The sequence below is a fragment of the Homarus americanus genome, unplaced genomic scaffold (genome assembly GCF_018991925.1).
Source record: "Homarus americanus isolate GMGI-L3 unplaced genomic scaffold, GMGI_Hamer_2.0 scaffold6317, whole genome shotgun sequence".
NCBI lineage: Eukaryota > Metazoa > Arthropoda > Malacostraca > Decapoda > Nephropidae > Homarus > Homarus americanus.
In genome coordinates this window covers 8413118-8427292 of record NW_024730668.1, presented here as the reverse complement: position 1 = coordinate 8427292, position 14175 = coordinate 8413118, and positions in this window count along the sequence as shown.

The following is a 14175-nucleotide window of genomic DNA, read 5'->3' as shown; positions in this document are numbered from 1 at the left end:
AGACACGCTTCCATAAACAGTCAACAAGGCATTGTAATACACACTGACTCACGATGTGCTATTGAAGCACTACAATGCAGAGAGCATAGAGACAACATTCATCTCATAACATCCGTTATTGGACTACTGCAAGGTTTAAAACTACAAGATCGGCAAGTTATCATTAACTGGGTGCCCAGTCATATCGGAATCCCAGGGAATGAACGAGCTGATGCTGCTGCCAAGGCTGCGTTAGAACAGCGAAACACTGAGATGAACATCCCGCCCAGTCAGGAGCAGATAAAGAAGACCACAATAACACGAACTGCCCAGTGGAAAATAGAGAAACATAGAAGATTAACACCAGTATCACTATCGGCCAGGTGGTACTATCTGGTCACGAATTATGAGAGACCACCATTCATGAAGAATATAACAAGAAGGGAAGAAGTCAACTTCCACCGACTGAGACTGGGATTCCCATGCATTTGAGAAAATAATTGTATCGGCACAAGCAGGGCAGCGCATGTGCAAGACCTGCGACAGGGGAGCAGAAAACACACTGCAGCACTACCTCATAGAGTGCCCTGGAACACAATTAGCTTGGAGAAACATACAACCCCCTATCACAGCAGAGAATATTGCCAGAAAGCTAACCACCAACCACTCTCAAGAAACCCTACAGTTTCTTACCGAGCATCACCCCCCACATTAGTGGTGGAGATGTGCATTTAACCAAAAAGACGCTGGTGTTTCATCCCAGCAGTGGGTGGACCAGCATTTTAGCTTAAGGTCCACGTAGGTAATATTCCTACAAATCAATTACAAAAAAAAGAAAAAAAGAAAAAAAAATACATATAACATCATCCATCATCACTACATATAACACCATCCATTATCACTACATATAGCACCATCCATCATCACTACATATAACACCATCCATCTTCACTACATATAACACCATCCATCATCACTACATATAACACCATCCATCATTACTACATATAACACCATCCATCATCACTACATATAATCCCCATCCATCATCACTACATATAACACCATCCATCATCACTACATATAACACCATCCATCATCACTACATATAACACCACCTATCATCACTACATATAACATCATCCATCATCACTACATATAACACCATCCATCATCACTACATATAACACCATCCATCATCACTACATATACCACCACCCATCATCACTACATATAACATCATCCATCATCACTACATATAACACCACACCTCATCACTACATATAACATCATCCATCATCACTACATATAACACCATCCATCATCACTACATATAACATCATCCATCATCACTACATATTGATGGTTACAAGGGTTCCCTGAAGAATGCAGTGATGGGTAGGGAAACACTGGGTAACACTGAAGTCCGTTTATTAAGGGATAGGAGAAATACAAGTGGTGACTAGCGTGTGCCATGCACGGCTCACACAGTCAGACTGAGACTGCCTTGCCATATGGCAGCCTCGGGGCAATGTTGCCACATAACACGTGCAGTGGCGCCACGTAATTATATATATAATTGCTACTCGGCACAGTAGCTTATTTACACGGTTGCTACTTGGCACAGTAGCATAGATACATAACCTACACATATAACACCATCCATCATCATCACTACTTATAACACCATCCACCATCACTACAGATCGGTTACATATTTTCCGAGATTCTCGTGCGGACACAGATACACACACACAGACATACTTCACAGTCATAGGCTTGTGGGCCGTGGATTCGAATCCTGGCGGGTTGATGTATTGATTGTATGTAGAAGTCCGTCCGCGTGCTTTATTGGGCTAATGAAAAAAAAAAAAAAAATTATATATATATATATATATATATATATATATATATATATATATATATATATATATATATATATATATATATATATATATATATATATGTGTGTGTGTGTGTGTGTGTATATGCACTTATATATATTATGTGTATATATATATATATATATATATATATATATATATAGATTATGTGAAATGTATTTACATAAAGTATGTGTATGTATTTATATAGTTTATGTGTGCAGGTATTTATATATATTATGTGTATATGTATTTATATAGATTATGTGTATAAGTATTTATATATATTATGTGTATGCATTTATATAGTTTATGTGTATATGCAATTATATTGATTATGTGTATATGTATTTATATATATTATGTGTATGTATTTATATAGATGTATTCTGCAGTAGATTTAAGAATGTATAGAAGGAACCCAGCTAGGCATTTGTTGAATACGTTATAATATTATATTACGGTACAATTCCGTCTCAGAAGACAGTATGATTCCGCCCCAGAAAATGGTAGTATTTCGCCCCAGAAGACAGTAGGATTACGCCATAGAAGATGGTAGGATTCTGCCCAGAATATGGTAGGATTCCGCCCAGAATACGATAGGATTCTGCTCCATAATATGGCAGGATTCTTCCCCAGGATACGGCAGGATTCTGCACCAGAATATGGTAGGATTCCGCTTTAGAAGGCGGTAGGATTTCGCCCTAGAAAACAGTTAGATTCCGCCAGAGAAAACAGTAGGATTCCTGCCCAGAAGATGGTCGCATTTCGCCCCAAAAGGCGGTAGGATTCAGCCGAAGAAAACGGTAGGCTTCAGCCGCAGAATGCAGTAGGATTCTGCCCCAGAATACGGAAGGATTCTGCCCTAGAATACCTGTAGAATTCTACCCCTGAAGACGGTCGGAATCTGTCTCAGAATACCAGTAGGATTCTACCCCAGAAGACGGAAGGATTCTGCCCCAGAATACGGTAGAATTCTGCCCCAAAAAACGGTAGTATTCTCCCCCAGAAGACAGTAGGATTCGGCCCCTGAATACCATAGTATTCTGCCTATGAAGATGGTAGGATTTCGCCGCAGAATACGGTAGGACTGTGGCCCGGTAGACGGTAGGATTTCGCTCCAGAAGACGGTAGACTTCTGCCTCAGTAGACGGTAGGATTTTGCCCTAAACAACGGTAGGATTACCCCCAAAATGCGGTATGATTCTGTCCCCGTAGACGGTAGGATTCCAACCCAGAAGACGGTAGGATTTTACCACAATACGCCACGATTGTGCCCCAGAATACGGGAGGATTCCGCCCCAGAAGATGGTAGGATTTCTCTCGACAAGACGGTATGATTTCTCCCTAGAAGACAGTAGAATTCCGCCAAGGAAGATGGAACTATTTCGCCCCAGAAGACAATAGGATTACGCTATAGAAGATGGTAGGATTCTGCCCCAGAAGACGGTAGGATTCTGCCCTAGAAGACGGTAGGATTCCGCCCTAGAAGATGGAAGTATTTCGCCCCAGAAGACAATAGGATGATGCAATAGAAGACGGTAGGATTCCGCCCAAGAAGACGGTACGATTCTGTTCCAAAGTAAGGTAGGTTTCCACCCCAGAAGATGGTAGGACTCCGCCCCAGAAGAAGGTAGGATTCTGCCCCAGTATACGGTAGGATCCCGCCCCATAAGATGGTAGGATTCTGCCCCAGAATGCAGTAAGATTCCGCCCCATAATAGGGTAGGATTCCGTCCTAAATATGGTAGGATTCTGCCCCAGGAGACGGTAGGATTCTGCCCCAGAACAAGGTAGGAATCTGCCCTAGATGAGGGTGAGGATTCTGCCCGAGAAGAAGGTCGGATTCCGCCCAGAATACGGTAGGATTCTGTTCCAGAATACAGTAGGATTTTGCCCTATAATACGGTAGGATTCCGCCCCATAATAGGGTAGGATTCCGTCCAAAATACGGTAGGATTTCGCCCTGGAAGATGGTAGGATTTCGCCCTAAACAACGGTAGGAGTCCACCCCATAAAACGGTAGGATTTCGCCCCAGAAGACGGTAGGATTCCGCCCTAGGAGACATTAGGATTACGCCCCAGAAAACGGAAGTATTTCGCTCCAGAAGATAGTAGGATTATGCCATAGAATAAGATATTATTGTGCCCCAGAATATGGTAGGATTCAGCCCCAGAGTACTGTAGGATTCTGCCCTAGAAGGCTATAGGGTTCCTCCTCATAAGATGGTAGGATTCTGCCCCAGAAGACGGTAGGATTCCCTCCCTGAATAGGGTAGGATTCCTCCCCAGAATACGCTAGGATTCTACCCTAGGAGACGATAGGATATTGCTCCAGAAAATGGTAGGATTCTGCCCCAGAAGACGGTAGGATTCTGCTCAGAAGACAGTAGGATTCCGCCCCAGAATACGAAAGGATTCTGCCCCAGAAGACGGTAGGATTTCTCCCCAGAAGACGGTAGGATTCTGCCTCAGAAGACGGTAGGATTCTGCCCCAGAGAACGATAGGATTCTGCCCCAGATGAGGGTTAAGATTCTCTCCAAGAAGACGGTCGGATTTCGGCCAGAATACGGTAAGATTCTGCTCCAGAATACTGTAGGATTCTGCCCTAGATTACGGTAGGATTCTGTGCCAGAATACAGTAGGATTCTGCCCTAAAATACGGTAGAATTCTTCGCCAGAATACGGTAGGATTTCGCCCTAGAAGATGGTAGGATTTCGCCCTAAACAACGGTAGGAGTCCACCCCATAAAACGGTAGGATTCCCCCCCAGAAGACGGTAGGATTTCTTCCCCAAAGCAGGGTATAATTCCGGCCGAAAAAACGGTAAGGATCCTCCCCAGAAGACAGTAGGATTCCGCCCCAGAAAACGGTAGTATTTCACTCCAAAAGATAGTATGATTATGCCATAGAGCAAAATCCCACCGTATTCTGGGCGGAATCCGACCGTCTTCTCTGGCAAAATCCTAACCCTTATCTGGGGCAGAATCCTACCGTCATCTGGGACAGAATCCTACCGTCTTCTGAGGAGTAATCCTACCGTCTTCTGGGGCGGGATCCTACCGTATTCTGGGGCAAAATCCTACCGTATTATGGAGGAGAATCCTACCGTCTTCTGGGGCGGAATCCTACCATATTGTAGAGCGGAATCCTACAGTATTCTGGGCAGAATCCTACTGTATTCTGGAGCGGGATCCTACCGTATTCTGGGCGGAATCCGACGATTTTCATAGGGCAGAATCCTACCGTCTTCTGGGGCGGAATCCTATCTTCTGGGGCGGAAACCTACCGTATTCTGGGGCAGAATCCTACCGTCTTCTGTGGCGGAATCCTACCATCTTCTGGGACAGAATCCTACCATCTTCTATAGCGGAATCCTATTGTCTTCTGGGGCGAAATCCTACCGTCTTCTGGGTCACAATCCTATCGTTTTCCTGGGCAGAACCCTACCGCATTCTAAAGCCAGATCCTACCGTCTCCTAGGGCCGAATCCTAGCGTATTTTAGGTCGGAATCGTACCTTATTCTAGGGCGGAATCCTACCGTTTTGGGGGCGAAATCCTACCATTTTGGGGGCGAAATCCTACCGTTTTCTGGGTCGGAATCCTACCATTTTCTTGGACGGAATCCTGCTGTTTTCTAGGGCGAAATCCAACCATCATCTAGGACGGAATCCTACGGTTTTCTAAAGCGAAGTTCTACCATCTTCTATGGCGGAATCCTACTGTCTCTTGGGGCAGAATCCCAGTGTATTCTGGGGCGAAATCCTTCCGTGTTCTGGGACACAATCCTAGCGTATTGCGGTGAAATCGTACTGTCTTCTAGGTTGGAATCCTACCGTCTACGGGGGCAGAATCCTACCGTCTTTTGGGGCGGAATCCTACCGTTTTCTGAGGGGAATCCTACCGCTTTTAGGGCGAAATCCTACCGTCTCCAGGATCCCAATACTACCGTTTTCTGCGGCGAAATCCTACCGTCTTCTTAGGCAGAATACTATCGTATTCTGTGGTGGAATCCTACTGTCTTCTGGGGGAGAATCCTATCGTATTTTGGGGCAGAATTCTACCGTATTCTTGGGTAGAATCCTAGAGGCATTCTGGGGCAGAACCGTATCGTATTCTGGGCAGAATCCTACTGCATTCTGCGGTGGACCCCTACCATTTTCTTCGGCTGAATCCTTCCGTATTTTAGGGCGAAATGTGATCATCTTCTGATCAGGAATCCTACCGTTTTCTCTGGCGGAATCTTACTGTTTTCTACGGCGAAATCCTAACGCCTTCCAGGGCGGAATCCTACCATATTCTGGGGCAGATTCCTACTGTACTCTAGGGCAGAATCCTATCGTCTTCTGGGGAGGAATCCTACCATCTTCTGGGGCGGAATCCTACCGTCTTCTGGGGCGGAATCCTACTGTCTTCTGAGGCGGAATCCTACCGTCTTTTCGGGTGGAGTCCTACCGTCTTCTGGGGCGAAATTCTACTGTGTTCTTGCACAGAATCCTGCTGCCTTCTAGGGCGGAATCGCACAGTATTCTGGCACAGAATCCCGGCGTATTCTGGCGCAGAATCCCACCGTCACCCATTTAATTTTTAAAAAGTCTTTAAACTTCGTAATAAAATAAACATATTCAACAAATGTCTAGCTGGGTTCCTTCTATGCATTCCTAAATCTACAATAGAATACATTGGCCTCTGTAACAGTGTAAGCAACGACCTTTTCTTTTATCCTTTTCACCACTGATCGGATCGTTAGCCGCTTGGGCGATCGGTTACGTCTCTGTTACTTTTTCTTTTCTTATATCCTCTTCATCAAATGATCGACTCGTTAGCTGCTTGGGTGATCGGTCACGTCTCTGTTACGCACTGTTGGCAAGTACTGGGCATGCACCGGCTCCTGAATGTACCTGAACAGGTTAAAGTGTTGGTCAAGTCTGGTCTTAAAAGAGGTCACACTCGGTGCCGCCACTACACTTTCTGGTAGATTGTTCCAAGAGTTCGAAACTCTCACTCTGAAAAAGTTTGCCCTCACAGTTTTCTGGACTTGCGGCTTCTTCAATCTTGAGCTGTGACCTCTTGTGGGGCGAGCGTCCGCCATCTCCAAGTAAGGACACTCGACTGAGTAGTGCCCCTTGAGATGCTTATACATCTCAATTAGGTCACACCTTGCCCGTCTGTAGTATAAGCTAGGCAAGTTCAAGCGCTCCAATCTCTCAGGGTAGCTAAGGTACTGAAGTGCAGGCACCAGTCTGGTGGCCCTCATTTGAACATTTTCAACCAACTGACAGTCCCTAACTTATATCGGGGACCAGACGAGGCGACAGTACTCCAGATGGGGAAGCACTTCACTCTTGAAGATCGTTAAGAGGAACGGACCGTCTAGATATCTGAACGACCTTCTTATAAGACCCAATAATTTATTTACCTGATTTGCCTTCTCGCAATGGCCCGAGAACTTCAGCTCATTTTCAACATACACACCTAGGTCCTTCTCACATTCAGTCTCAAATAGTGCAGTTTCTTCATCCTGTTGGGACATACGCCTCCTTAACCGTTGGTACGCCCCAGGTGCATTCTCTTACACTTCGTGACATTGAATCTCAGCAGCCATTTTTTCGACCATTCTTGGAGCCCACAGAGGTCCTTCTGCATCTCTTCATAGTCCGCTTGGTTCTTGATTTCCCGAAATAACTTGGCGTCATCGGCAAACATTTGTATGGAGGAGTGTACAACGTCAGGCATGTCATTTATGAAACAAACAAACAACAGCGGGCCCAATACACTGCCCTGTGGTACCCCGCTTGTGACAGGTACGGATGATGATTTCGTGCCATTAATCACCACACACTGCTTGCGGTCATGTAGAAAGTCCTCTATCCACGCTATGACATTTCCCCGAATTCCGTACCCTTCCAGTTTGATTTTCAGCCTTTCGTGGAGTACACTGTCGAAACCCTTGGGTACAAATATCCAATACCTTGAGCAATTGTGTTAAACAGGAGCACCCCGGCATAAAACCGTGTTAGCAATCCTTTACAAGGTTGTTTCGTAGTAGATGTTCCATTGCGGCATCTCTGAAAATACTCTCAACTACTTTACATATTATGCTGGTCAGGCTCACCGGTCTATAGTTGTTCGTGGAATGACTATCGCCCTTCTTGAAGATAGGACTCACATAATCCACTTTCCATTCACTGGGGTCCTTTTGTTTATCCATGCATTTACAAAAGAGGATCTTCAGGGCTCGGCAAGCTCGTTAAACAACTCTCTTAGCACTCTAGGATGCACCATGTCAGGGCCGGGACTCTTATTGAACTTTAGCTTTGACAGTTTATTTCTAATACCCTCTTCTGTGAACACAATGTGGGTCAGTGCTGTGTCGAACCGTCTGTCCTCAAACTCAGGAAGGTTAATCGCATCCTCTCTTGTGAACACCGAGGAAAAGAAGCTGTTCAATGCCTCAGCTTTATCCTGGTCAGAATCTGCGTAACTACCATGTTCAAGCCTCAGGTCTGATACTCCAACTCGCGTTTTTAATTTCGACTTTGCATAGCGGTAAAACGCCTTTGGGTTTGACTTGACCTCGCTTGCATCCAGCCTCTGGAACTCCTTTTCAGCCCTTCTACACTCTCTCTTTGCTTGGTTTCTGGCTCCTGCATACATCCTCCTGTCCTGCTCATCGATGGACCCAACCCACGTCTTGAATTTCTGGTTTTTCTTCTTAACTTTGTCGACCGCCGCGTGGTTCATGTGTAGGGATCCTCTCGTATTCCTTGAGGCACTGGGTTTGGTCTTGGGTATATATTTATCAATCAAATGGGTCACTTTACTAGTTATGATATTCAGCGTAGTGTCTGTGTTCTTGTGCCTTAATGAGTCAGGCCAGTTGATACCCCTCACCTCTTCCCTCTTCCCGTTGAAATTTCCCATGTAATATTTGCACCTTGGCCTGGCCTTATCCTGAACTAGGTAAAAGTTAAATCTGAATGACAACACTATATGGTGACTAGTGCCAACTGGGGCAAGGTGTTCCAGTTTGGCCACCATACCCTCCTCGTTTGTTATGATGAGGTCTAGTGGCTTGGATGTTTGCTCCCCTCTGTAATGTGTCGGGTCTCTAACATGTTGGAACAGAAAATTATCTCTCAGAGTTTCAACAAAAAGAGTAGCAGGGTTATTCAAGTCATTTGAGGTGAACTCGTTTCTCCAGTCGATGTCGCCATAGTTAAAGTCCCCCATGATAAGGAGGTGGCTAGGGTTGAGCATCGCCGCGTTGTCTATAAAGGCTCTTAAGTTCATTTGATTTAGTGGGCCATAGTTTGGGGATCTGTATATACACCCGACGATAAATATGTCCCCTCCCTTTAATTTAATTTTACACCACTTGGAATCTTCAAAAACATCCTCTCCCTTTACCCTCGCCTGGCTGGCTCTAAGGGTCTTGCTAGCATAGATAACCACACCCCTCTTGCAAATGTCTTGAGAAAGGTTCGTAAATGAGTCATATCCAGCAATACTGAACTCACATTCCTCTGGGTCGATTCTCCTATTCTTGTACAAAACTTCTACAACTCCCACAATAAAAATGGTTAGATTTCACACTGAATCTAAATAAATGTTTCACCCTTTAAGTAAACTAGGCAGTATTTAAATACTCCAGGCAGTATATACAGTAAGTACCACCAACATATAGGCTTTACTAACGTACAGTATTGTTAATGAATGTGGTGAGAATTCTTCAAAGTTTGGAGTTATGTAATAGATCTATAATTTGCTTTAGTTCCTCCAAGATGTATAATTTTCTGTAGTGCCCCAAGAACGAAGGCACATTTTCTTTCTTGTTAAATTCGTGAATTCTTTACGTTTTCAGTTAGTTCACATCAAAAAATAATTTTATTTTCACAGACTATTAAATACTAATATAGTTTGATTTAAATTGTAATAACAAATTATTCAAAAGGCGGTTTTATAATTTCAGCGTAAAAAAGTAATATGATAAGGAATGATATGGAGGTGAGCGCTATTCATGAGTTACCAGCGCCACTAAACCTTCATCACAGGGTACAGGAGAGGGTTTCTCGTCTGGTGTTTCTGGGATTCATCACCAGCAGGAGCAGCCACTAGACAGAGAACCAGGATGGAGGACGGACCAAGTCTTCGACGACCAAACAGCCCTGAAAATAAATGCCTGAGGCATCGGTAAGGCATTTATTCATAATATTATATCAGATATATAACATTAATAATAGTTGTTGGTGTATTATTGCGGTCAGAAAAAGTTTATTTCATGGTTAATTTAGTCCATCGTGTTCGGTTGTCGGGTCGTGACAAACTGTATCAGTAAATCAGTAAATTTTTTTGTAAATTAGCAGTTTCGGTATTATTTTACTTTCGGATATATTAGCACCCCTGAACGTTATACACTATTGAATCATTTAGATCTCGCTATTCTGGTCATTTTGAACCCCATATATACATGGCGGAAATGGAAAATAGCGACACAATTGAATTTAATTGAATTTAAGTAGTTTTCAGTCTTCGTCTGTGAGATGTTATCTGCACATGCACAATGTTGACTGACATCATCCAGTAGTGACCAATGAGGTATCGATGTCACGTGAAATTTTTACCACCAATCACATTTGATTTTTCTCAAAGGAAGCAGCCTGGGTATGATTTTAATTTCATTGACCAGTTTCACAATGGCCGTGGTGGAGGTCGGTTGTCGTTTTTGTTCCTACTATTATTTAAAATTTATTTCCAAGTTTTACGAAAAAGACGATTATTATATCCAATTCTTATGTATCCCTGACACTTGTTTCTAAGGTATTGTACTTTCGGACATGGCGTGCCCCAAAGATTTTAGCTACTGAAACATTTAGGTTAGTTTAAGCTAGGCCTACCGGGGGTCGGCCCCCTGCTAGGGGTTAGGTTAGGTCTACAGGGGGTCGGCCCCCGGCTAGGGGTTAGGTTAGGTCTGCCGGGGGTCCGGGGGCGGAGTCCCCGGCTAGATGTTAGGTTAGGTTTTGTTAGGTCAGATGACTCGTTTTGTCCCCCACTCAAAAACCCCGATTTTCCATGCTCTCCCCCATTATTGTTGGGTGGGGCAAAAACTAGTAATTTCCGCCCAAAATGAAGGTCTGATCCGTTTACAACTCGCCAAAATACACTGGAAAAATATATTGGTTCCTAGGGTCTCGTGTCCTAAAGTAAAAATTTACCGTAGTTTCTCGTAAAAATAAAAATGTAAATTTTTGGCAAAAACCGCTATTTTGCAAAAGAAATTATCAGATCTGAGTAAATCACTGAAAAACGTCGATAAAACTATTCTCGTACAAAACCTGAGGAGAGCTAATGGTAGAATATTTACTTAAAAGTTTCTTAGCAGTGTATAAACCATCGGAACAACACATTGCTCAACAAAAGACTCCACTATTTTCCACTTGTGAAAATTTACCGGGGCTTATATCAAAAATTATTGATTTGCACCAGAAGTGACGGTCAAATTCGTTCATAACATCAAAAACCATCAGAAATACATACTGTCACTTAATTGTCGTGTAGAGGCAACAAGTGAAAATTTACTGATACAGTTTGTCACGGCCCGACAACCGAACACAATGGACTAAATTAACCATGAAATAAACTTTTTCTGACCGCAATAATACACCAACAACTATTATTAATGTTATATATCTGATATAATATTATGAATAAATGCCTTACCGATGCCTCAGGCATTTATTTTCAGGGCTGTTCGGTCGTCGAAGACTTGGTCCGTCCTCCATCCTGGTTCTCTGTCTAGTGGCTGCTCCTGCTGGTGATGAATCCCAGAAACACCAGACGAGAAACCCTCTCCTGTACCCTGTGATGAAGGTTTAGTGGCGCTGGTAACTCATGAATAGCGCTCACCTCCATATCATTCCTTATCATATTACTTTTTTACGCTGAAATTATAAAACCGCCTTTTGAATAATTTGTTATTATAATTCAAATCAAACTATATGAGTATTTAATAGTCTGTGAAAATAAAATTATTTTTTGATGTGAAATAACTGAAAACGTAAAGAATTCACGAATTTAACAAGAAAGAAAATGTGCCTTCGTTCTTGGGGCACTACAGAAAATTATACATCTTGGAGGAACTAAAGCAAATTATAGATCTATTACATAACTACAAACTTTGAAGTATTCTCACCACATTCATTAACAATACTGTACGTTAGTAAAGCCTATATGTTGGTGGTACTTATATACTGCCTGGAGTATTTAAATACTTCCTAGTTTACTTAAAGGGTGAAACATTTATTTAGATTCAGTGTGAAATTTAACCATTTTTATTGTTTCTTTTCTGTTGCCGATACTTGTCACGATGTTGCCAAATATGGCTTCTAAGACTCTATGGTTTACATGCAAGGATAAAGGTTCAGAACAGGTTCTACAGCAGCTCGGGACTCTGAAGAAGTGTGTTGAAGAAATGAAAATTAACGGACCTACTGTTAGGGGAGAGGAGGAACAACGGGAACGTTTCCAGCGCAGGAACAATGTAATAGTTTTTGGAGTCCCCAAGAGCCAGGCGGAGGGAACTGAGAATAAGGTAACACATGATAAGATGCAGTTTCAAAATATTTGTACAGAGGTTCCGAAGATGCCATCAACCCCACAGGATGTGAGGAGGCTGCGGCAAAAGCAGGGGGATAAGCCTCGCCACCTCAGGATCACACTAGTGAGCGAGGAGGAGAAATGGGGGGTTATTCGGCAGGCAAAAAACTTAGCAAGGAGTGAAGCATCTCGGGGTGTATTCATTCACCCAGATTGCACGGTAATGCAGAGGGAACAGCACAAGAAGCTCCGGCAGGACTTGAAACAAAAGAGGGAGGAGTCAAGGAGGAACGGGGACGGGTGTACTGTACATGGGTTATATTCAGGAGGAGGGTAGTGGAAGCAAGTGTGCAAACACCGGGCCAGGGGCAGCAGCGCTCCCTCCACCCGCTCTACCCCCCACCCGGGAGGAGGCACCAGCTCCGCCTACCGGAGAGGAGGAGGCGAGCGCCGTGTAAACAATGACATTTCTAACCACACCCTACAAATACAGTGTACTTAACAAATGCTGCAGCTTCTGAGAATGGGGGGGGGTTACTACTAAGAGCAGAGACGTTACCCTGAACAAATTCTGGCTTGAACGTCATGTACAATAATACTGACACGTTTCTTGATAAGAGAGAGGAGTTTGAAACACTGCTGAAAGTACCCCAACCACATATGAGGAAAGGGCGGAGAGGTGACAGGCTGGGCTGCTGTGTCCGGGTAGTAAGGGCATACGTGTGCGCGTGGGTGTGTAGGCCAACCCCCTGTGGGCGACAATCCACATATCAGAATGATACACTGGGAGCAAGAAATTGTCACACCTAACACTTGTTTGTATATCCTTGGCAGAAATAACCACTATTTCTATGGTTGCACTGATGTAATATTAGCTATATACTGTATACTCACTTGGTCAGCCGACACTACATGAAGTGACCGTTACTTGGGGGGGGGGGGCGACCGCAAGCGTGGAGCACTTGGCCCCATAGGGGCGAGAGTCTCCATGCCACCCCTACCAAAGTAGGCCTACTGGCACTGGCACCTGGCACCTGCACTAGTCGTCCCACCCAATACAACTCGCTTGGTGCTCTCCGGTGAACACACGGAATATTTGCGATTAATGCCGTTTGGGATGAGAAGAACCTTCGGTGACAATGCTTAGGGTGTCATCCAATATTCACGGACACACTGTGAAATTCCTGCTCCTACACTCCAAATATGTTTACTCCAATAACACTTTAGATCAGGGAGGACGCTCCACCACACCCACGCCACGCTGGCCCTACCATTCTCGAATGAAGCTTAAGCATCTCTTGGGAGGATCTAAGGTTGCAGCCACACGGCTCCCCCCTTTGCTGCAACCACAGTTTTGATGTCATAAGACATAGAAGACTCTCATGCTTTAGAGCTGCTCTGTGATCTCTCTCGATAAGCTTAAGCTGACTAAAAACCCTTTCTACAGATGCATTAGAGAATGGGAAGGAAAAAAGCTCAGATATTACTTTAGGCAAGTTAGGATACATCTAGTTTCCTTCAGCATTTTTTTGCCTGAAGATGAGGCGCCAATAATCTTGATTGCTCATATCACTAGCAACATTAGGGCACATAGCATGCTGCCTCCATTCATTGTCCAAAGTTTGCATATCAACAATGTCTTTAAGATATGGCATTTATTTTAATAAATGCAGCAAAGATGGCACTTTCATGTTGCATGCAGTAGAAGGAGACAG